At 42.0% G+C, this 24,059-nt stretch overlaps 1 long non-coding RNA gene across 1 annotated transcript in view; it reads left to right on the forward strand.

The window, feature by feature from the left end:
* The window catches only part of LOC135579479 (uncharacterized), a 59,179-nt gene extending 36,635 nt beyond the window's left edge, over positions 1-22,544 (forward strand). The window contains exon 2 of the long non-coding RNA XR_010472627.1: positions 21,737-22,544. This is a non-coding gene — a long non-coding RNA (uncharacterized LOC135579479). The remainder of the gene's footprint in view (positions 1-21,736) is intronic.
* Positions 22,545-24,059: the final 1,515 nt, after the last annotated feature.

Consider the following 24,059-nt stretch of genomic DNA (forward strand, 5'->3'; position numbering starts at 1 on the left):
ATAGGGTGGGAAAGTGTCCCACACCCCTAAATATGTGAAATGTGACCACTGCAAGATGCTTTTCCCATCCTGAGGCACAATTAATGTTGGTGGGATTGTAGCAAGGCAGCTCTTTGCATTAAATATAGCATATGTTGTTGGTTGGTTGGTTGTTTTTTTAACCATCTCACAATCAGCCTGCTTAAGGGTGAGAGAGTTTATTACACAATTCAGCATCATGGGTAGCCTGACATAGCTTCCTCCGTGGGAGCTAGCGGTGTTGTGCCCCACCTCTCAAGTGCAGACACCTCCAGGGCAGACTGTGGTGGTGTCTTGGACAAAACCTGCCAAAATGCGCAAAGGTTGAAAGGGCCTCTGTGTTTGGAGCAGTCTTGGAGGCCTATGAAGAACCTGAACTGAAGCTGGTTCATTTCTGGAAAATATGTGATCCAGAAGCATTTTGGATCTGGTTGAGAGACAGAGCATCATTGAAGCTCAGCATCTGGTGGTGCCTTAAAACATGTCTTCCTTACACTCCCCTTTATCACTTTTCTATACATTGCCCCGAAAAATGAGTGCTCATGAAAAAAATGACATACTTATTATCTATCTTCTCATTTGAATTTGTTGTGTGAACCAAGCAAGCACCCCGATGCTCTTAGAAAATGTCTTTCATGTAGGTAACAGTGGACTTTTTTTGTAAGAGGGCAGTCTGCCAAAGGGTGTCCAATGTAAGCCTTTGTAGACGGCAGTTTTTCTACAGAGAGCTGAGTTGACAGCTTTCCTCCTGGGATAATCACAATCTTCATTCTTCTGGGACAAAATTGCTTCTGACAGTATAAAACCCAGGACATCTTTGATGTAAAATCTGACTCAAACACATGAATGGTGAGACTAGAGAGTCATCTCATTCAAGAGAAAATGTTAGTAGTGGAAGCGAGATCAGAGGTGCCAGCTGAATTAATCAAGCTAGTAAAATGTGAGGAAGTATCAGTCCATAAAGCTGCTTAATAAATCTGAGTGCACAGCATTTTAAGGGAAGTGTCTTTGGACACTAAGCTGGGTGTCAGACCAGGAATGGGTGTTGTGTATGTGTAGTCCTGTAGCATTAAATGTTTTGAATGTGCTGTTTTTGTTTGTTTGTTTTTTTCAAAAAGCCTGTCTGAATCTCTGGTACTTGTTGACACAGCATAGTACCCAGCAGTATGTTGCTCAACCTTTCCCTTTCCTCCTTCCCCTCAGCTGGGATGAGGACTCCAGGAGCTGCTGTCTCAAGTCAGGAGGTGAACCTGGGATGTTTGATTCGGTTCTGTCAGCCCGCCCTGTGGAGCGGGGGCATCACATGCCCCTGAGTATCACCCACTTCAAGTTTGTAATGGTCATTGTGGATATTTCCAGGGAAGTACCCAGCATATCAAGCTGAGTATCAACCAGAAAATGTTTTGCGGGGGTAAAAGTGACAAATGCTGTCATGTTTTTCTTAGATTTTTTTTTTTTTTTTTTTTTTAAACTACAGAAGGACTGCTGGGCTGCTGTATCAGGGAAGGCATCTGTGTGATGCAACTGTCACCAGAGTAAGGCTCTCCCTGCTCTAGCCCAGCTGAGGGAAGGCTTCATTCCTGGCAAGGAGGTCCTGCCAAAGAGTTTTTTTGGATGGTTCCTTCCCCAATACCATCTGCAAACCCATGGCTACATACTACTGCTTGGCCTGCTGTGTCACAAATGTGGCAATGATATAGATCCTGTGCAAGTCACCAGGGCTAAAGTCCGCATTGCTGCAGTGATTTACATGACACGAGGTTTTGCTCTGGGCATCACACACTGTCCAAACAACAGCAGTCACCACTATTAGTTTTTTCACACTTTTGTTTCCGCATTAATCTGTGTACCTCCTTTTAATGCCGCATCATGCAGGTGCCGCAAGATGACCAAATGCTGCTTGTGCAATATGTGGCAATGCACTATGGCAGAGCTTTGGCATCACTGTGACTCTAAAGAGAACTTGCTGCCATGCACATGGGGATCCCAGTGTAGAGTGTAAAGCTTGATGAAGAAACCAAAGAGGATGCAGTTCACAGTGAATGATACCTTTCTCATCTTCTGCACGAATGCTGTGGATGTGAGGGCTGTGTAGTTTTACCATCCCTGTGTGAGTGTAGGTTTGTTTCTGCAAAACTCAGCAGGCTGTGTGGCAAATGATGGTGCAGCTTAAACAAGGTGTTAATTGTATATAGCCCAGGAATATTAATGGTAATAATATTCTGGTAAGCCTGCACTTGGGTATTGTTTGCTTTAAAAGACTTAGTGTTGAATAGAATCATAGAATGGTTTGGGTTGGAAGGCACCTTCAAAGGCCATCTAGTCCAACCCCTCTGCCATGAGCAGGGACATCTTCAGCTAGATCAGGTTGCTCAGAGCCCCGTCCAGCCTGGCCTTGAACGTCTCCAGGGATGGGGCATCCATCACCTCTCTGGGCAATTGGTTCCAGTGTTTCATTGCCCTCACTGTAAAAAAATTTCTTCCTCTTATCTAATCTGAATCTCCTGTCCTGTAGTTTAAAACCATTATCCCTTGTCTGTTCATAACATTCCCTTCCAAAAAGTCTGTCCCCACCCTTCTTATAGGCCCCTTTTAAGTACTAAAAGGCTGCAATGAGGTCTGCCCGGAGCCTTCTCTTCTTCAGGCTGAACCACTCCAGCTCTCTAAGACTTTTCTCAAAGGAGATGTGTTTCAGCCCTCTGTTCATTTCTGTGGCTGCTCTCCAACAGGTCTATGTGTTTCCTGTACTGAGGACTCCAGAGCTGGATGCAGAACTCCAGGTGACGTCTCCCTCTGGGTTTTCAAACCAGAAACGCAACAGAAGTAGTGTTTCTTCTCCCCGAGATTTTAAACACAAATTAAACTGGCGTTGGTCACAGCGCAGTGGAAGCTTCACTTACCGACGCCCCCCACCAAATCCGCCCTGGGAGGGAGGCGGCAGCGCCAGCACCGCAGGGCAGCGCTAGGCCAGCAGGGGGCGGCAGAGCTCCAGCCATGTGTCGCGCCTCCTGGCGGCCCCCGTGCCGCAGCGCGGCGCTCTCTCCCGGCTGGCCCGGGACAGGCGACATGGGCGTTCTCCGTGCGACCGGGCAGCGTCCTGCAGCTGCCGTGCGTGTCTTTTCTCAGCAACAGCGCTCAAGGGGCAGCTTCCAGTTTTGAGTGTGCTCACATACCCCAAGTAAGGGACACTAGGTCTCTCTGCTCACCTTGCAGCAGGAATGAAATATCTGACAGCCCACGGGCTCCTAGAAACCGTTTTGTATGGTTTTCCAAATTTTGTTTTTGTGCTATTCTGCATTTAGCCACACTTTTCTTAGCATCCCTGCAAGATCCCTCTAGAAAGGTAGTGAAGATGAAGGAAAAGCCAGACAGAAGTCTCTCAGACTGATGAGGCACACACAGGTTTCCCTATTCCTGTCTATCTCTGCAGCAGGTCTTGAAGTCTTACTGATTTCCCTATGAAATGGCTTGCTTGGTGCCTTGTTTGCTTCTTTGCCCTTTGGTTTGCAGCAGCATAGTAGAGGCTCACTGTTCTCTCTGCTCTCAGCAAGTACAAAGCAGCCCCTGTCTCTGTGGGTTCAGCACAGCATCTAAGCAGGCAAGTAATTTCATCGCTATTCAGCAAAACACTTAGCCACATGCTTACCTTTAATTATGTACTTAAACCAAAGACTTGTGAACTTGTGTAATGCTCTTATTCTGGTCTCATGCTGGACAGCACAGGACTTAGCAAGATGCTTGTTAATGCATCTTAATGTTAATGCAAGTTAAATAAGTACTCAATCATTTCCTGGATCAGGACCTAAATAGAAGATTGCTCTACCTTGTACTTAAAATTAGATCGTTTAGTTTCAAAGTCAGGGCACTTCCCTGAAGCCACATCAATTTGCCATAAATAGTTCTTGGAGGCAATGCCCTTGGGGTCTCATCCAGACCCCTTTGATCAGGCTCCTATTGACGTCAGTGGATTTACTTCAGGCCCAGTGTCCCTGCAGAGGAGCAGGAAGGAAGGAAGCAAGGAAGGAAGGAGGCAGCTGAGATCACACCCTGTTGCCTGACCCCCCAAGTGACACTGATGAGAGCCGGCAACAAAGGCTCATCGGCCTCCTCCTCTCCCATGGTTGGCAGCGGGTTGCAGGAGACCAGCAGGGTGGGAGGAGCAGCAGCATTGCACCCTGCAGGAGAGTGGGTGCCTGAAAATCACGCAGCCCACCCTTCTCCTCTCTTTTACTGACGTGCCTCAGAGTTATAGAACATAGAAGGTGAATTAAAATAGGTCAGTTTCGTAAAATGTGCTGGGCTGTATTTGACATTGTGGTTAGACAGGACTGACTTATTGTCCACAAGCTTTAAAACAAGGTGGTGACTCTCATGTCAGAAGTCCAGCAAACTGAGTGCTCCGTGTATAATGTGAGTCTGTAGCTGTGGTCCTCCAGCACAAATACAGGTTTTGAAGAGCTTTTAGCTCTATTTTCTTTGAAGAGGTGAAATGGATAAATCAACAACAACAACAACAAAAAAGAATTAGAACATAGTCATAAATTTACATGCCTCTAAATAGTAATATATCCACTACAGAAAAATAAAGGAAAATATTATGAGGATGTTTTGGTTTTAAGTGTCTGAATGAGATATTGGAACCATCTTAAAACACTAAGTGCAGCTCAGTGAGGAATTCAGACACAATCATATGCTCAAATGTTAGGTTTTTTCTTCACACAAAACATCTATCATCAGAAAGGGGAAACCATCTCATTTAATTTGCATTCCAGGTTACTAAGGAATTCTTTAGTTTGTTGCAGTAAGCCTGTGCAGTGTTTTGCTTAGCTACAGAAGCCAGAGGCAGATTGTATAATTCCCGTTTCCTGATTATATGACATACATAAGTGAAGGGACAAAACTTGGATGGCTCAGTTTACAGTTGGATGCAGAGTTTAAAGAGCTGTTCCCAAAATTAGAGCTGTGAAAGGAGTGTTTCTGAAGACCAGCCTGATCCCACCTCCTGTCCTGGTATTCTCCTGAAGGATCCCTTTGTTTGTCTCTCCAGTGTGTCATATAATGAGGCTGAAATGTAGCAACGTTTTATTAACATAAAATATATCACAAGCGTATTCAAGTGGAAGTTGGTGCCTGATACAATCTGGTTCTTATCTTCATCTTGCAGCACTGAGACCCTGGAGAAGAGCAGAAGCTCTTCTCTGGGACCAGTCCCTGAAAAGTCTAGGAAATACACCTCTTAGGATCACTCTTTTGACAGGTCCAGTGTACTCCCTGCCACTTGTGGCTGTGCCAGCCATGCAACATCCTTTCCTTTGTAATTTTCCCTTCAGTCCAGTCCTTAGCTCTTCCTCCCTTTTTATGAGACACTTCCTTTCCTTTCTTCTATCTGCAGGGTATTTCTTGCTTTCTATTCCTCTGTGCTTCTGACCCTTTCCCTTCTTTTTATTATATTCTGTCCCTTTCCTTGTGTCTTTCTGACCACCATCAGCATCACGTCTCTCACCTCTTTTGCTGTGTCTTGCTCTGCAAGAGGAAATATATTTCTGCTTTCTTCCACAGCCTTCAAAAACCATTTGAAACCCCTTTTCCCCTCAGACCCTCACCCATTTCATGTCAGGCATTAGAAGATCAAATCTGAGCATCACCCATCCCCTCAGTTTGGTAGAGGTGGCAGTCTCAAGACTCCCTTAATTTTCCTCAGCTGCCACCAGCAAGAAGAAAAGAGCTACTTTCTCTGCAGCATTTTCCCCCGGCTGCCTGAATGGTTTTCTCTCTTTGCTTCTGTCAAAGTAAGCACTAGCTCCACTGCTGGTGGTTATCCCAATGATGGCTTGCAGTGGAGAGTTGAGCCTGCACTGCTCTCAGCATCACTACCTCTCCATTTATCTGTCTGCTTTGTCTCTTCATCTGTCTACTTGAGCCTAAAAATTTAGAAGACAGACATCTTGCAGTGCAAGTGAAATAATTTAGTCCCTTAAGAGGCTACATCTGTTTTGTAGTTTAAAATACTTCATTTTTCTGAGTTCATTGTTCTTCCCCACCCCCTGCACCAAGTATTTTAATTAGCAGAGCATCAGTTGTCAGATACTTGTAGAAAACATACGCTAGTGTAGGAATAACACATGCAACCTGAAATTCACTCTTGAACTTAGATGGATGTTGTTTGGAGATGTCATATTCCAGTTTCTCATTGTGAGATTTACATGTCAGTCCTTTTGCAAAATCAGAAATGCAGCTGGCAGTGCACAGGGTGAAGCATTAGGAGAAGGGGCTGTGTTGGAAGCCCATGTTTAAATAACTCTCACCTTTGAAAATGCTCAATACAAGGTCTGGATCCAAACTTCATGGCTCAGACCCATCTCCATAAAGAATGAGAGAAATTAAACACCCTGTTCATTCAGCTGACCCAGATATGATATTTTGTAATCATAACAAAGACAGCAGCGGGGCCCAGCTACATCTTGGCTGTTCTTTATCCTTTTGAGTACTACAGAAAGACAAAAATCAGATGGGATGAGCAAACTTCAGGCCATAAGGCAAGTGCAGATGTTTCCTCCCAAGAGAAGAGCTCATTGCAGCTTGTGGCTGCACAGAGAATCACAGAATCAACTGGGCTGGAAAAGACCTCAGAGATCATCAAGTCCAACCCTTGGTCCAACTCCAGTCCATTGACTAGATTATGGCACTAAGTGCCATGTCCAATCTCAGTTTAAAAACCTCCAGGGATGGTGAGTCCGCCACCTCCCTGGGCAGGCCATTCCAATACCTGACTACACGGTGTACCATGGAGCTGCAACAGCTCTATGAGAGAGGAAGAGGTCCTGCTCCTCAGCATCCCAATCTGAGGATCGGCTGGGGCTACCTTTTGGGCTTTAAGTAGCTGTGCCCTTTGTTTCCTTAATTTTTCCTCTTATCTTATTTATAAACCACTTTGCAATCAAGACTGTAGTAAACTGTACATGAAGGCATGATTGTACGTATAGTATAGAACAACCTTGCCTGAAGTGCAGATGCTTTTCTGTTAGCCTTTCACAAACAGGGCACTCAGTATCACCAACCTTCTCTTAATTTAGAAAGCTAGCTGAACCTCTTTTTATAAAAGCACCAGTCTGGCAAACCACACACCGGGGTTTTGGTCAGAAAGTGACCTTGACCTGTGACAAGCTGTGAACTTCAGTCTTGTCAGAGGTGCAAAACTGGCTTCTGAAATATCAAGGTGATCAAACGCTCAGGTGCAAAATTAGCTACAATTACAGAATGCGACAACACTGAAGATTACTTTGATGGGTGTATTTACTTCAGGCCTCAGTGAGCTGTGCTGGCACTGTATGTCTGAATATCTTTTAGAAATACCTGCTGTTCCTCCTTGCTTCCCTGGTGCTGACCCATCCAGACTTGCTTGTGAGTGCAAAGACGGAGTTAGAAATGGTTTGCAAAGACTTGCCAGTCTGATGATAAAGTGTAGGGACTTGGCAGTGCTGAAAGTGCAGCACACTGGTCCTTATGGGGACCAGGAGTACCAGTGATGGGTCCACAGTTCTGGAGTCTGCAGAAGAATGGAGACATCCTCAAAAGGCATTATTTAAAATATACTCTTCAGCTGGATGTACAGGGAGCTCTAAAAGGAAACATTATGTGCTGCACTTGCTTCACAGTTTTACTGTTTGTGTCTTAGAATTCACTGTGTGTTTCAATTTGGGGCTCCAAAACTTCCTAGCAAACAGAGGAAATGCTTTTGGTCTGGTGTGTCCCACAGCTTGGGCTAACTATCTCACCTCTGTGAAGCAGAGCAAGGTAGTTCTGCTCTACTGAGGCGTGCACTTGGCTTCCTGCACGCGTGCTCCCCTGGTTGGTACTGGCACCTTCTTTCTTTCCCCTCCTCTTCCCTCCCGGTTTTGCATTGTGGCTTCTGTGCTGCGTATAGAAGAAGGTTCTGTTTCGTGTTCTTTTGCAATACTAGTAGCACTTGGTTTAAATTTAATTTTCTTCTTTCCAACAAGCATTTTTGGCAGTGCCTTCTTTGCCCTTCAGCTGTTTTAAATGTTTATTTCTCATTTTGTGTGTTTGACAAAGACAGCACTTACACAATTCCTCTCTGAATAATTCCCTTTCTCCCTAGAGCCAATAAAGTCAAGAGATTATAAAATGAGACACTGCACATCTGTGTTAAGCGTCTAGGTTGCCCATCTTGTTTTCCTACTCCAGAAAAGAGTGCTGGGATATAAAACCTTGAGAGGACCTTTGGTACAGCAACCCCATGTGGTGCAGCCTGCTGCCAGATCCCTCTAAATGCCGTTTGTGCATGTTGCCATTACTCCTGATACGTAAACTCAGCTTTGGAGGAAAAGAAAATTGAACAACCGTACCTGAACTGTCAGTTCATAACCTGTACTTACCTATTCTCTTGTTCTCTAAGGCCTTGACGCATAATTAAGTAGTATAAACCACACCCTTGTAAACTGTGTTGTATTTTACACTTGTGGTATTTGTTTGGTAGCCCTGGTGCAGGGTGGGTTGCTTCTCCCTTCCCAGGGTGCAGAGGCTGGGAAGGCTTGGGCTGCCTGGGGCTCGCCAGCAGCTCCAGAGTAGGTGGCTGCTGGTGGCCTTTGCACAGACCTGGCAGGTTTTGAGTGCCCACCCGAAACATCACAGACTGAAATAGTTCTACATGGGGTGCTGCCAGGGCAGTAATGCTGTCCAGCATGGCGATGAGGATGGGCATTAATGAGGGCATGTACACGGAGTGCACAGACTTACCAGCAAGATAAGTGTCTCAAGACTTCGCTGCTTTTAGACTTTGTGCATGGGTGTAGATTCCTCTGCAAAAACTGTAACGCCTTCCAGCTAATTATCTCATCTAAACAAGTCACCAGTGACTAAATGACCAAGTATTTTCTTCAGGTTCTGTATTATTTGCATTGAATTCACCAAATGCACCAAGAAATCAGTCTGGAACAAACCTCACTTTACAGGAAAAAGGATTTTAACAGAGAAAATCTGTTTGAGTATCTAGGGTAAAATAATCTTGAGATTTGTTCCAAGTTTAATCTGAGATTAAAGCTGATCTAGAAAGAGAGAAAAAACAATTACTTTAATTCTCTTAGTCTGTTAGAAGTTGTAGCAATGAAATATTGGAAGAAGGAGGCCATCTTTCCTTCCCATAACTCCCATCTGTGCTCACACATTAATATTTCACGTTGACCCTATAAGTCAATCTCTAATTTGGTGTCATAACAATAACACAACTACTCACAACAATCTTTTATGTTTTAAATGCAACTTGAGAAGGCTGCTTTCTTTTTACTGCCAACTTTACAAACTGTAAAAAGAGTCGTAAGATATGCATTTCGGGAATTGCAGATCAGCTACTGGGGCCACGTCTATGGAACAGAATTAATTCACTCAAATTCTTGGTAAATTTGGAGAAATTGTTCTGGTTTGGAATCCTAGCCTGAGCCAATAACTCACATTACATTAAACTACTGCTTTTTTTCCTGTCCGCAAATTGCAAATGGGTTAGATGCACTCACTATTTGACCGCTTCTTTAATTTCTTTGGAGTGGAAATCTTTTTTGTCAGTCACGAATACTTGAAATTTGCAGCTGTCTTGTTTGTCACATTACAAATACAGGCTGAGATCTTGCCATTGGCAAAACTCTCCAGGATTTCTCAAGACCCAGGTTTTTCCCCACGGGACACTTTAATTCTTCCACTGTCTATATAACTAATTGCTGTAATGAGATTTGCAATGGGCAAGCATAAAATTCAACTGTAAAGTCTAAAGTGAGCTGTTACCTGAAATTCACTTTCCATGAGTATTCTCACAAAGAAGGCTGGAGCATTGAAACATACATGGAAAATGAGCACAACAGGCCTGCAAACATCATTAAGTCCAAACGCAGTTTGGAGCTCAAATTACCTTGCAAAGAAGGTTGTGTTTTTTTTCTTTCAGTATTATTTCAGCTCTCCAAAACTGCCTGTGTGAAAAAAAAAATATATATATATATATAATATATATTATATATATTTTATATATATAAAATATATATAATATATATATTATATAATATATATTATATATATATTTTATATATATAGGTGACATGACAGAGTTTCTCCATGCACCTGAGAAAATGAGCTGTGAGCATTGCCTCCCCAGAGCAACCTGCAGCTCCTGGCAGCTGTGCTGGGCAGGGACCAGCAGCACCCACCACCCCTACTGCTGCCTGCTGCCCTGCACCCCTGGGCACTGCGTGCCCTGCTCTGCCTGGAGCCTTGAGGTGATCAAGGGGCAAATATATGCTCAGCATAGCAGATTTAATGCTGCTTATTGGTTTTCCTCTCCTAGTGATATCTGGCTGGGCACGACAGGGTGCAGAGTGCAGCACATGGGCCAAGCTGAGTGCATCTTTTCTGGCAGTTTCATTATCGCCTGGGCTGGTTGAATCCTGACACAATGTCTACAGACACAAGAAGTTCAGCACTGACTCTCACAAACCTAACAACGCTTGCTTGTTTTTTTACAATAGATATTCAGGATGTCAACTGCTTCTCTTGCTTCAAAACACTTTGACATTAAATTATTGACTTGGCTGTACCCTAGCGTAGAGGAAACTGACCCCTTCTTCACACTGAGATTTGACACCCACATTTATCTTGTCTTAAATTTGAGTACTTGGAGACCTTTAGCTAGGCAGCTATGGTCCGCAGTGGTCCGCAATGGCATAAATTTCCATTTTTAGTGATGCAATCATTTTTAGGATATTTATCAACTCCAAAACACAAGTGTTGAGCCTGTGATGAGCATCTGCATCTCAAACCTGTCTGGCCATTGTTGACCTGGCCTACCAGGCCCTTCATTTTTGCAACAGGAATGTTTGGCTCCAATTTAATGATTCCCTCCTTGAACCCTAAGTTGGCAGACAGGAAGAAAAGGTCTTCCTTGGCAGGCTGTGCAGGCATCTTCTCAAAGCTCTGCATCGTGCCTCGTGGTGTCACCACAACACAAATCACTGTGATGGATCTATGGCAGGAGTCTGGGAGAGAGGAGTGGTGTGTTCCCTGTTCAGCTCACAGATTCTCCTGCTAGGTCAGAAAAATGCTCAGATGACCAGAACTAGATGAGTCTCAAATCAACTGTTGGATGAGTACTCTGTCAGCAGCTCTTTACTTGTCTCTTATGTTTGTGCTCTGGCTTTGTTAAGCAGCAGTAGGTCTGGGGACTTCAAGTAAATAGGAAAGTACTGAAGCAGAAGGCTCAAATATACAAAGCTAACGTGTTTTCCTCTGTAAGTCTGAGAGTCATAGCATAGAAGTGGTCACCAAAAGTTTAATATGAAGGTATTGGCCCTCTATATGTAGCAGTTTCTGAAAGCAAATAATATATTTCAGTAAGCGTTTGATATAAAAAAATGACTGCTCAAGTGAATTCAGATTTCTCAGTCAGAAAAGCAGTTTTGAAGGGTAGGATCTGCAAGGACGTTCACAATTTTCTTTTGGCAACATCTTGCAGCTGTTTGTGGTAAACTGGTCTAATTGTTGCTTGTTAAAAGTTCAATAAAGTTGATGTGCAGCTTGTCTTCTTTACATTTGAAAAACTGTCAGACGCAGCTATATTCTTTACTTTCACATGGATTTTCAATCTGGCATCAAAAGTTTTGGTAACATTAGGTTATGGTTTTCATATTCCTTCTTTCTCATCAAGGAGGTTTTGCACAAGCCATTCCTCTTCTCTGTAGGCATTGCAGGTGCAAGATGGTTATTCAATTGAAATTCTAGTATATATATATTTTTAATTTTCAAGTTCTCTGTCATTCTCTTTCCACTGCCTCACTGTAGCTCTGTAATTGACTCTCCTGTCAGCTCTATTGCTGCCCTGGACTTCTAGTAGTGGCATTTGCTCTCTAACACACAGCTATCAACTGTATTAAATACAGCACCTTCGTGTCAACTTATCTGGTTGTACTTGTTGGAACAGCTCTGTGGCATTTATTCAAGGGTGTAAGTAATTGCTTTTTCAATCATGGCTTGGCAAAGAGTAAACCAGGAAAGGATGCCTAAATGAGAATGTCTGTCAGGCTCATTTTCTTCTTGCTCTTAAAGCTGAATTTATTTTGTCAGTTTCTTGAGGAAGTGGAACATACAGATGTTTGATACTTAGCTGGAAGCTGAAATTAATTTACATTCCTGTGGTAAAGGGAAAACAAAACAAAGTCTGTTTCTCTTCTTACCATCATCTGCATCTTCTGCTGACCAAACCTGGAGGCTGGTCAAGGAATCAGGGCATCCCATTGTCCTGATAAAGCTGCCTAAAACAGGATTTGAGCGTTACTGAAAGAGCCTGTATATTTCATAGAAAAACTGTTCTAGCTCAGTGAGAAACAAACCTTTGTGATATTTGAGAATAAATGACTCCAGGATGGAAAATTACATTTCCTCTGTGCTTGCTTTCACTGGTCACAGTGTTCCTTGCTCGTACTTCAGGAAATGTCCAATTGCTGCTGCCAGGGCCTGGGTTTCACTTCCCTCATGCAAGGTGACATCCATTCCAGGACAGACCCCATCCCTAACAACCACTCATGTTTCACAAAGGCCCTTGGGTATACCTGCTGCTGACTCTTTGCTCCAAAGTGATGTTAGTCTTATTGAGTCAGCAAAAATATAGGTTTCCTCCCTTTCTACCGGAAACATGCTCATTGTACCATCTTGGGAATTTTCTCCCTGTCTCTCACATTGTCTATTTCCTTTCACCTTATCCCTTTCTGTATCTTTCCAAGGATTATTAGCTTTCCAGGGTAAGGTTTAGGTACATTTTTTCCCTTTTTTGTAGAATACCTCATGTGCTTCAGGAAGCCTTATAAATAAATAATCAAGGTCAATGATACTGATAGTAGGGCTGAGCAGGAGTTACCATGTTTACTGTGGGACACTTGTTGGGAGGGCAGATGGGTCCTCTAGGTCTCTGCTGCATCTCTGCAAGGTTCTTTGGGTTTTTTGCGCAGCTGAGCTACCACTGTGTGCCACCCAATAGAAGCAACCCATATATCTTTGCTTTGGAATTTATAACCTCAGTCCAGTATTGGTGTACATTAGCAAATTAGTGTGACTCCTGGAGGTGGTATGTCTTTTGCTGAGCTGGTTCCAAAGCAGAAGCATTTCCAAGAGAGGCAAGAAAGTGAAAAAGATGACAGTTCCTATGAGAAGAAGGTCTTTCTCAAGGTTGAACTCACTCAAACTGGTAGTGCAGTGTTCAGTCCCTTTAATTCCTGCTCACAACTCTAAAATATATATTTTTTTAAACATGTTTCCAATGCCAGGGCCCAAACTGCTGGTTGAAATTGATACGATGCATCATAATATTAAGGAAAAATATCCTGTTCCATATATACTTCTCTTTAATGATGTGTGATTAGGAATCAAATAAGAAAAAAAAAAAAAAAACATCATATTTCCTATCTCTCATCTGCAAAGTTCTTTACTAAGTTAAAATGACTAACGTTTCCATATGGACTCCAGCTGCTGAATACATAACTGCAATAGAGATATAACGCATAAATAACCTGCAAGATCTTTTTCTAAAATGCAAACTGTTAATATCCAAAACCAGACGTAAGAAATGGGTTCTTCTAATATTTGTCTGCTAGTGATTTCCCAGATATCCGATGCTGCAGGGTTATCCACAAGACAGATGGGGCTCCCTGCCCTTGTGCCTTCAGCAAAACAGTGGTGAACACATCATGTACCAAGGAAGAGAGAAAGCTAAGAAACAGACCGTGCACCACTCTCTCAAAGTCTTGCTCAGAGTGCTCTGCAGCTTCCAACATGTGACTCAAAATTCAAACCAAGTAGGAGTGCAGGGACTTTGTCAGGAATGTTTTCTCTTATCCTTTTGTGAAACCTAAACACCTTCCAGGTTTGGAGGCTCTTGCCCTCAGAAGAGGACACTTAAATAAATTCCAGCATTTTTAACAAGTACATTTTCACAGTATTAACCAAACAAACACAACTCTAATTTGAATTAGGAGAATGTATGGAGACACACTGGATTTATGAATATTTTATCTGAATCCCTTTCTAGTTATGAAATCCTTATGTGGCCACGTTCTACCTTTGCAGATTGTGTTGAATGGTATAAAAATATTGTAATTTAAAGCTCTATCATGATTCTTCTGAAGCTATGTTATTATATATATATACTTTTCAGTGTAACTGCTACATAGCTTATAAAGCTGTACAAATTAGGTTTTCACTCAGCTTGATAAATTTAAAAATATCATCCTTTCTACTGTCCTTTGGAAAAGTAAATATTCCAAATTAGTTTCATCCTTTCCCAAATCTAAGCACGGTTGGCCTGTTTTAGAAAAGCTATTTAAAATTATAGCTGTTTTCAGAATGAGAGGCTGATTCCAGTACCTATAACACAGTAACTGTTGCTTTAATTGTAACCACTAAGTAACGCACTCTAGATCTGCAAACAGCAGAGAAGTTTGTTTAGAAGTAAACAGGAAATACAGCATTTATCAGTGCTGTGAGGTAGTCTTCAAATGTTAAATGACTTCAGACAACAGTGATTATGCTGTAGAAGAGAATATATTTACTGTAATGGGAGTAAGCTACATTTCCAAGGTCAATATTTTCCCTTATGCTCTACACAGAACCTGAAGAAATCTTCTGTGGATGTCCTGTAACTTAAAATTTGAAAGAAATGTTGACAGAAAGAAAAGCATTTCTGCTGCTTGCTGCTTTTGCATGTTAATCTCTTTCAGCAATACAAAACATTATCTTGACTGTCAGGCTCATTTTTGACCCTTCAATCTTCAGTTAATGAAATCTTCGCTGTTTTTGGGGGGGCTTGGCTGGTTTTGTTAATATACTTGGTCACTTGTTTGGAAATGAAATCAATACTTTTAAGGAAGAAGCTGACACGTGACTAACAAAGTGCCAAAAACCAGATTGCTAACTACTGAAATGACATACATCTTCTTTGTAAGAAGAGATGTGTGTGCCTTGGCTTTAAAACATTCTCCTGACAAATTTTTGATCCAGAAGGAATAAACATTACTTCATAACTGGCAGATCCACATCATGATTATCTTTAAGAAATCACCTATTCAGTGCCACCACAGAAGAGTGTTCCGTCAGCTGAGTGTGGCTGGGCAGAGGAAAGCTGCGAGAGCCTTTGAGGACAGGCTGATAGATGCTTATCTTTGCAGTGACAGCCAGATTTATAATATTAGCATCATATAGACAAAGCTGAGGAAGCATTCACCACCGGTAGATCTAGAAGGGTAGCTCTGTTTTGCTCCCAGAGCAAGAAGGCTGAAGGCAGTATAAGAAGCTGAATTGCTGAATTTTGCTACATGCTGAGCAAGACCTTCCCAGTTGAGTAATTAGGAGAATGTGCAAAGAATATGTCTTTCCTCAGTGAGATTAAGGGATCAGAGTCAATGTGTGCATGGGACAGACCAAGTCAGCCCGAGTCAATCTTGCAAAACTGCAGCACAGGCATGACGTCACGCTGATGTTCTCATAGCACTCGGTGCAATCACATTTCTCCTGGATTAAAACCCCTCAGGTTTAGGACAGTTTTTGGTTGCAAAATAGCCACAGACCTTTCACTGAGAAAGCTGTCTCCTTGTTCCTCCTAGGCATGGTCTGTGCACTGTCAGCTCCAGTGCAATGACAGACCACAAAAGCTGCTTTAAGGCCTGAGGAGAGATTGTCCCTGAGATAGGTACTATCAGGCTGATTCAGGGCACCATGCACAACCTCCAGCTTCAGAAGTGACCATGGTGGCATATCTCACATTCTCATACACATACATATATACAAACACACACATGCATATATACAAATATATTAGTTCTGGTTATTCAGCTGCTAATTGTATGATTAGCAAAGGACAATATATTAAATGAATCCCTTGGGTAAGCACATTGTTTTTCATGGAGTTATACAAGCGATAATTAGGGCCCCTGTTCATTTCTCTCAGCTCTCCTATCTTATTAGGGACAGAAAAGAAGTCCCCAGCCCAATTAAGCATTCCAGCTGGGAAAAGTGTGAATTTCAGAGCCCATTCTTTTCTCAAACTTGGCTGTCTCCCCCTTAATTATAATAAGCTTATTAGTTACAGTAGTTTGTTTTGGAAGGTAAACAGAAATAAAACATTATGAAAAGTGATACAGTAGCAGAGACCACAACTATGTCTAACTCTGTCTGTGGATACCCATTAATGTCAATATTTTCATTAGATGACTGGTGGTCAGTGCCATTCCAGTAATTCATTATTTTGTCTCTTGTTCTCCTTTTAATACAAACTACCTCCTGCTGTTTGTGCATCTAGTCCAATACAGTGGATTGCTCGTAGTATCTGAAATACCCTCACATTGAGATTGGAAAACAAACTAAATATTTTCCCCCGATGACAAGAAGCCATGGTAGGAAACTATTTCCAAACAGAGCTTGTTTGTGCTACCTGGAAAGCAGTATTTTCACCAGCTTTGATTGATAGTGACAGCTTAAATCCATCAAGGCCCTACCCATTACACTTCATAGGCAGTAGATTTGCTCATTTTGTAGAGACCCTGAATCCAATGTGGCTGGATGTGTACGCCTGCATGAAGGGTGGCAGGGGACTGCTCCAGGCAGGGCAGGGAGCTGAGTGGAAAGTTGCTTCTGGAGCCTCATTCAGCAGCACTGGCTTTGGTTCCTTTGGGGAAGGGGTTTTGCCAGAGTTTGCAGCACCCTGGAAACTCACATTGAAATTGTCAGAGTGACCCCTCACCCTTAACTGTTGGCAGGGTTTGTGAGCATGAATTCAATTGTACCTTGTGCATTTTTTTTAAAAAGAAAGAGCTAGTTTTGCTGACATCAATCTAACCATGGTTTTGGTATCTAAGTGTTACGAAGCAGAGGTTTTCTTATAAATGTAAGCCTTAAAAAATATATTCTCATGATTAAGAAAAATCCATTCTGAAAAAATAATCATCTTTACCTTCAAGCTGTAATCAATTATAAACTCAGGAGTTCCAATGTCAGTTCAATACAGCATTAATATTTCTAGGAGCCTATAGACTGAAGTAAGGTCCTAAAACAAATCATAACACAGTCTAACTAAAATGTCCTTAGTGGGGAAAAAAGGTCTAGGTAAACTTTGTTCATTTATACAGGACCTGAAAAGCTTGAAATTAATTCCTGTAGCAATATGCAAATAGTGGAGGAGCCTTATATTAACTAGGATCAATATCATAAATATACACCATGTCACATCAAGAGACAGCTATTTAGATAAGCAGATCACTTAATTGGTCAATAGAAGAGTAGTACAAGAGTCTGACAGACTCTACCACGTATCACCAGGTTTCAGGGACTGCAGGCGATGCTGTTGTGCATGTCCACCCTTGTGCTGCTTTTGTGCATCCTCTGGGCATGGTTGATGGAGTCATTAGGTCAGCCATGTGCACAGATTCCTCCAGTTACCCTGTGGCATCTCTAATGTGGCAGATGTTTGATTTCATTCTTGACATGTGTCCCAAATGCCTCCATTTCATTTGCCAGAGATGTGGAAACCATCGAGCTCCTTGGTAGTTCCTGATTTTTGTTACAAATCCATTCCATTTCATATTTTCACTCCACTTAGCATTTCTGAAGCATTTTCTTTCAAAAGCTTTAAGTTGTCTGCCTGTGTGCCTCTGGGGAACATCCAGGTTTCATATCCATACGTTCAGATGGAAATAACATTTGAGTTGAAGATTCATAGTTTGGTCTATGAGTTGCTGATTTGGCCTTTAAATGTAGATTTTCAACAACCGAATCTTGTTTAAACTGGTAATTGCAGCTGCTGCCCTGCCAATTTGTGACCTTATTTCCTTCTGGATGTCCCCACTGGTTTGCATGTTACTGCCAAGGTATGTAAATTGACCTATAGGTATTCCCTTGCCCTCTAAAGTAATTCTTCATCTGGGAGTTCTGGGGCTCTCATTAAATTGACTTTAGAAAACTGATTATGAATGCCATCTGTTTGTGATTAAAAATAATTTATTGTGATTACATGGTGAAATGTTGTTACTTTTGTACCCTATAGCTGCTGCCACAGTGCAGTCAGCTCTCAAGATTTCTACCTGTTCAACACCTATGCATGCTCCTAGCTCTCCTCTGCTACCAGACTCATGGACAATATGTGCAGCAACCCTAGCTGCATTTCTTCTATCTTTCTTAATTTATGCTAGTAATATTAATAAGATGGTAGTTATAATTATTCTAGTTTACTTGCAAAGTTATTTGCTGATTTTTCTGATTTTATTTTTCCAACTTAAAAGAAAGCTAGACAAGGAAGATAAAAGAAAAAAGACTAAAGGAATACATGTATTTCTTATAGTCAGATACGAACCTAGATGTAGTGTCTGTATATCAGGCTGAATTTGTCTCCTCTGAGTATCTGACAAAAATGTTTTTGTGTCTTTTGTCTGCAAAATATCCTTTCAGCCACCACTAATGGAAAAAATATCAGTTTGTAAACATGATTGTACTTAGGATGGGACTGGTATTTGTGGCAAAACAAAAAAGACCAAATTTCTAGAAACATAATATTTGCAAACTCCAGAACTTTGGACTAAACCCTCTTTTGTTTTTCTCAGTTGCTTTTCCCTCATTGAAAAAAAGAAAAGGGGGGAGGGAGGTGTTTGAATTTTAATTAATATTTCACAAAAAAGCAGCTTGGTCTGAAGTGAGACCCCTTTCTGACCTTTCCCAAATGGTCAGTTTGTGTGTGAGATTTGGTTTACTGTGCAAGCATTTGGTTTAGCAAGTGTAGTAACCTAATAGTGTTTCTAAAACACTGTGATCAAGGATTGCAAACAGCAAGGGATTAAGCACCAAAAATGTATATGGGTGTGCTTTCCTTTTATTTTCAGGTCCTCTTCTAGAACTGCACAAAGAGATGAATAAAAGCCCCAGGTTCATTATAATTTCATTATCATGAGCCTTATTTTATACACTTCTACTATGCTTCCTATAATTCAGTTGCTTCACTGAATACATATTTCGCTTAGTCATCACCTTAATACAAACTTTCCCAGGAACTTTTATAGTTTTTCTTTCTCTTTCTATTTGCAACTTTGATTTTGATTGTCTTGTCTTAGTTACATAAATGTATCTATTCAGAATATTTTCTGCCTAGAGGCATAGATATATATATATGTATATCATATAGAATGAGATATGGAAGTTATGTACTCTATATACTTTTGTTAAAATACATAAAATAAGTTATGCAGGCTATGCAGTGCAGTGTTTGGAAAACAATCTCCATACAACAATTAATCCATTAGCTGGTGTTCTTGAATGTCCACAAAAAAGCCGCAAGCACTCAGTGACATTACTCCAGATTCACACTGGTGGCATCCAGGCCAGAATTTGGCTTGGTAATGGCAATTTTACACAGGCTCTACACATGTGAAGTTGAAATTATATTTTCCGTATTTGCTTTATTTTGTACTAATTCATGTTAGGCTTTTTAGGTAGCGGTGACGCTTGCCAATAACCTCACAACTCTGTTGCCAGTAGTATATCAAAGACCATAAACTGCAGTCTTTCTCAGTTGTTGGGGAAAAAAAGCCTGTGCACTTCTTAGTCTGGTGGGCATCCCCAAACACTGGCTCCCATTTGACAATGTGTGTGTGCAAGACAAGAAAACTATTGTTTTCACAACCCCAAAACAAATGCTGCTGCTGGGCTTGCTTGTCCAGCCTTGAAACAAGGGAGGTGGGGACAGCAGGTGCTGCTGGAGCCCCTCAGGTCCTTTTGCCCTCGGCTAGCAGAGCTGGAGCTCCCTGGAGAGACAGGGGCTGAGAGAGGTGGCTCATGTCCCCCATGGAAGCAGCCTCTGCTCTGGAGCCCAGATCCATATGTCGCAGTGACTCATTAAAGCCTCGGTGTGTGTTTTGTGGTTGCCGAGGTAACAAGATAATTGAAGTAATTACCTTTGCAAATTCTCGTGTTGATATTCAGCCTGTCATTGGGCAACCTGAGGTGTGCATGCCATAGCCTTCTTTTCTGGAAACCAGAAATGCATTTTCAGTACGGGGCGGTATATATTCTCGGAAGAGTTTTGGGGTTTTTTCTTTTTCATTTCACAGGGCACAATGCTTTTTTCCAAGCAAGTCAGTTTTTGCCTTAGGTACCCCTCTGAGACTCATCACAGCTATAGCAGTCATAGATCTGGTTCTTTCCTTACATTAAATAAACATTCCTGTCCTGACTGGCAAAACCTCTGTCTCTGGTTTCCACAGTACCTGCATAGGCAAGGCTGTTAATGTTACCACACAAACGCTGATGCTATCAGCCAAATCTACTCCAAGAGAAAATGCAGGAGAAAACCCTACCTAGTTGATAAAAGTAAACCTGCAGATGCTTTGAAAATGTCCAAATTAGCAGTTGGTAACTGAGATCACTTCAATGAACAGCTGGGTCTTATCTCAGCTGATTATAGCAAAGCACATTTCTGCTTGTGCACATTTGGTGACATTTGCTTTCCTACACGTCCATAACTAGCGTCTCAAACCAGAGCCGTGGGTTTGGTGGTCAGATGTCCCCACAGAGCCCTGTTGCCCTGCGTTCCCTGGTCTCTCAGCAGCCCCACAGTCCCTGTGGATGCCATGGAGAAGCTTTTGTTTTGGTTTTGGTACACATTGGTGGATCTATTCTAGGTATTTCACTGGAACTAGGAGCATTCATTTTATTCATGACCCGAGGCAAATTTGAATGTTGATTTCCAGAAGTGTTAAAACAGTATAGACAGAGTTTAATGGGCCAGACTCCAAGCTCTATAAATTTAACTATTCCCATATATCCAGTGTAACTTACAAGTTGATTAAAACATGTGTGAATTGATTCCTGTAGACTGACACTTCCCGGGTGGCTGTAGACTGAGAAATTATCTGGTTTTGCTTTATAAAGTGCCCTGTAACTCATATGTGTGACTTGGAAGTTGTTTTAGGAAATCTTTGAGGATGCTGGACTGGCTGAGCTGACAGTTTGGCTGGGAGACAACAGACAGATTATTATACTCTTTTTTTTTTTTTTTTTTCTTTTAATCACTTGAAGGTTGCAGAAAACACAAACAGTGTGGCCATAAAGAGAGAGCAGAAACCACCAGAAAAGCAGAGCCCATCCCTGCCCCTTTGAATGAAAATTGACTGCAGCCTTGGACTTACACAAGTGCAGTAATTTTAACTAGACAAGTAACACCAGAATAGTTTTGGTGATACCAGAATGGTTCCTCAGCAATAGTAGCACTCCATAACAACCGCCTCAACAAGACACTGATTGTTTTGCTCCCACATGAATCCTACCCCAAATGCTCCTGTGCCCCCAGAGGGAAAGCCCAGGTTTTAGGGTAGACTGAGGGCAAAGCCCTGCCTTCCAGCCCACCTGTCTGCCAGGACAGGAGAAATGGACTTGGAGGCCTTCAAAGGGGATTCAGGTAGGGGGAAGGAGGAACTGGGTAGCTCCTTCTTTCAGTCTGTGGAGCTGTGAGGCTGTGAGGTCAAGAAGCACCTGGGGAAAAGGGTATTATGGGGAGAGGGGATGCTTCCCTCATCCTTGCAATAGCTAGCAGGACATCATCATTTCCCCACAGAGGTCAGTCCCCATGGCAGCCAGCCTCCGCCACCTCCCAGTGTGTTCCCAGCATGCCTCATGCTATATTTTTTCCCCATAGACCACTCTCCACAAATATGCCTGTGCACATCTGCTGATGCAATTGCGTGACCTCCTGTGAAGCTCTTCTGTCATTGACTCCTGCTGAAGAGGTTGCAGAGGAAGATTATAGCATCCTTGGCAAGACATCATGGAGCCAATCTTGATTGTTTTTTTTAGGGCTACCACTAGAAAAGCTTCATAAACTGCTCCATTGTCCCATGCCAGTGAAGATGTCAGTCAGAGCTATCACCTTCTCCCTATTACCACTAGCCTTTTACCTATTATCTTTGATAGCAGTTGCTAATGTTACAAGCAAAGATAATGATACACTCTTAAATAAAATTGCTATAAACTTGATTATGATAATAGAATAATGAAAGGTGTATAGTTTCAGCAAAATTTTACAGTGTGCGTTTCATTATCCTTGCAGGGAGGCTATCTCCACTCCTCTTTAGTGCCATGCAATACCCAGCTGAGAGACAATCTAATTTAGATACTGCGTCTCCAGCAGTGGCCAGGGGTGTTGTTTCTAGAAGAAAGCAGCCAACACTGCCCTGAGTGTGTGAGGTTGCAAGGTTTTGGATTAAACTCAGCCTGGAACTGAATGGTTTGGGATTTTATTTGGAAAATCTGTGTTAATCTGGTTTTGTCACCCTGTCATTTCACTGGTTGTTTTCAGTCTTCATTTGTGTGTTGCTATTTGTAGGGTGTGTAAGAATGAGACTAATGAAGTGCAAAGGCTGTGATGAAAGCATGGTTTTGCAATGTGGCATGATGTTGTTTTCTATAGAATTAGACCTAAGTAATAAAATCAGTTTTTAAACTTATGCTGGGGTTTTTGATTGTTCTGTGAAATTCCAAGCAATGCATTCCTGGGATTTAGTTGGGAAATCGGAGGAGTGTGTACTTGCCAGTTGTAAATCATATTACTTAAAATCCCCATTAACATACATGGTTCACTATCTATCTGCATAACCTAGCACGCTGGACTACTTCCAGGTAACCCAAACCAGACGAGAGTTTGGGTATTGCTTAAATTACTGAGACACTTGAAGTGGAAGCCTAATTCCACACTCTTTGTATTGCATGGTTTTCAGGTCTTAAAATTCTCTTTTACATCCTGATTCTGGAAGGCAGTAAGATAAGTGCCCAGTCCTAAGCCCAGGAGAACTCCCCAGCATGTCATTGCACATGAACTCTAAAACTAGCAACGTGACAAACGACTGTTGAATTAAATGCTATGTGGTGGAGAAATATTGTAGGTGAACTGTATGTGTATTGTGGGTGAGAAAAAAAGCTTGTGACAGGCCTCATTTTGAAGACTGGGTGGCTGGTATCCATCCAGTGAGCTACTTATATCTTCCTGCACCACTTTTTCAGTTATTTGATTTGCTTGAGACCTGTATCATGGCTGGAAATGAAAAATCTGGCAACTGAATTGACAGGGTGCTCTCCCATAAGCAAGACCTAAGAAGCTGTACCTCAAATGTGCTGCCATCTCCTTAAACACAATGGGATTGTCACAGTCTGTGGGAGCAAAACAACCTGGGTGGACCAGCCACTGCCTGTACAGGAGTGGCTGACTTCACTCCTGTAGACTGGGCTTCCTCCTGAGCCCAGACAATGATGTGTAAAAGTGAAAATAGGGAAATTCTTGTAAATTCATCACAGCGAGTACAACCCCAGGAGAAGGTATCTTATCCTTCTGATATATCTGTTGCATTCTTAATCTTAGGAGAGTGTTTGCTGCATTATTATCCAGTAGTTTTACTGAACATCCAGATGCTGTAATTTTTTTTTCCTTTCCTTTTGATTGTTCCCTTTCTTGTCTCAGCAGGCAGGCTGGGCAGGTTTCTGTCCTATGTTTTCTGTGTGGGTAGAGGAAAGTTAGCATCTCTATAGCTTTCAGCACGCGAGTCGTCCTAATAAAGTGGATAGCGCTCTGCAAGCTCAAAGGTCTGCTATTAGGGAGGTGCTTAGATACTGCTGATTCATGGCCTTCATCCCCACCACTTCTTTGCTGTTTCTCTTACTAGAAGGCTTACTCTTTTCAGTATGTCCCAGTGATCTCTGGAGTTAATAGGCTCATTATACGAATTCTGCACAAAGGCAGCTACAATCCAACACTTATAATGACCCAAAAGGCAATCTCTGTTCAAGGCATTTGAAACCAGAAGTTGGGTTGGTGTTTTTGTTTTGTTTTGTTTTCTTTTTCACAGGACCTAATAGGAAAAACATTTGAGCTCTTTTCAGCGGCATGTGGGTTTAGATTAGTATAATAATCTTTATTATCTAAATTAATGGAAATTTTGTATTACATAAATGTTTATATAACACAATCC

Source organism: Columba livia, chromosome 4 (genome assembly GCF_036013475.1).
Source record: "Columba livia isolate bColLiv1 breed racing homer chromosome 4, bColLiv1.pat.W.v2, whole genome shotgun sequence".
Lineage (NCBI taxonomy): Eukaryota > Metazoa > Chordata > Aves > Columbiformes > Columbidae > Columba > Columba livia.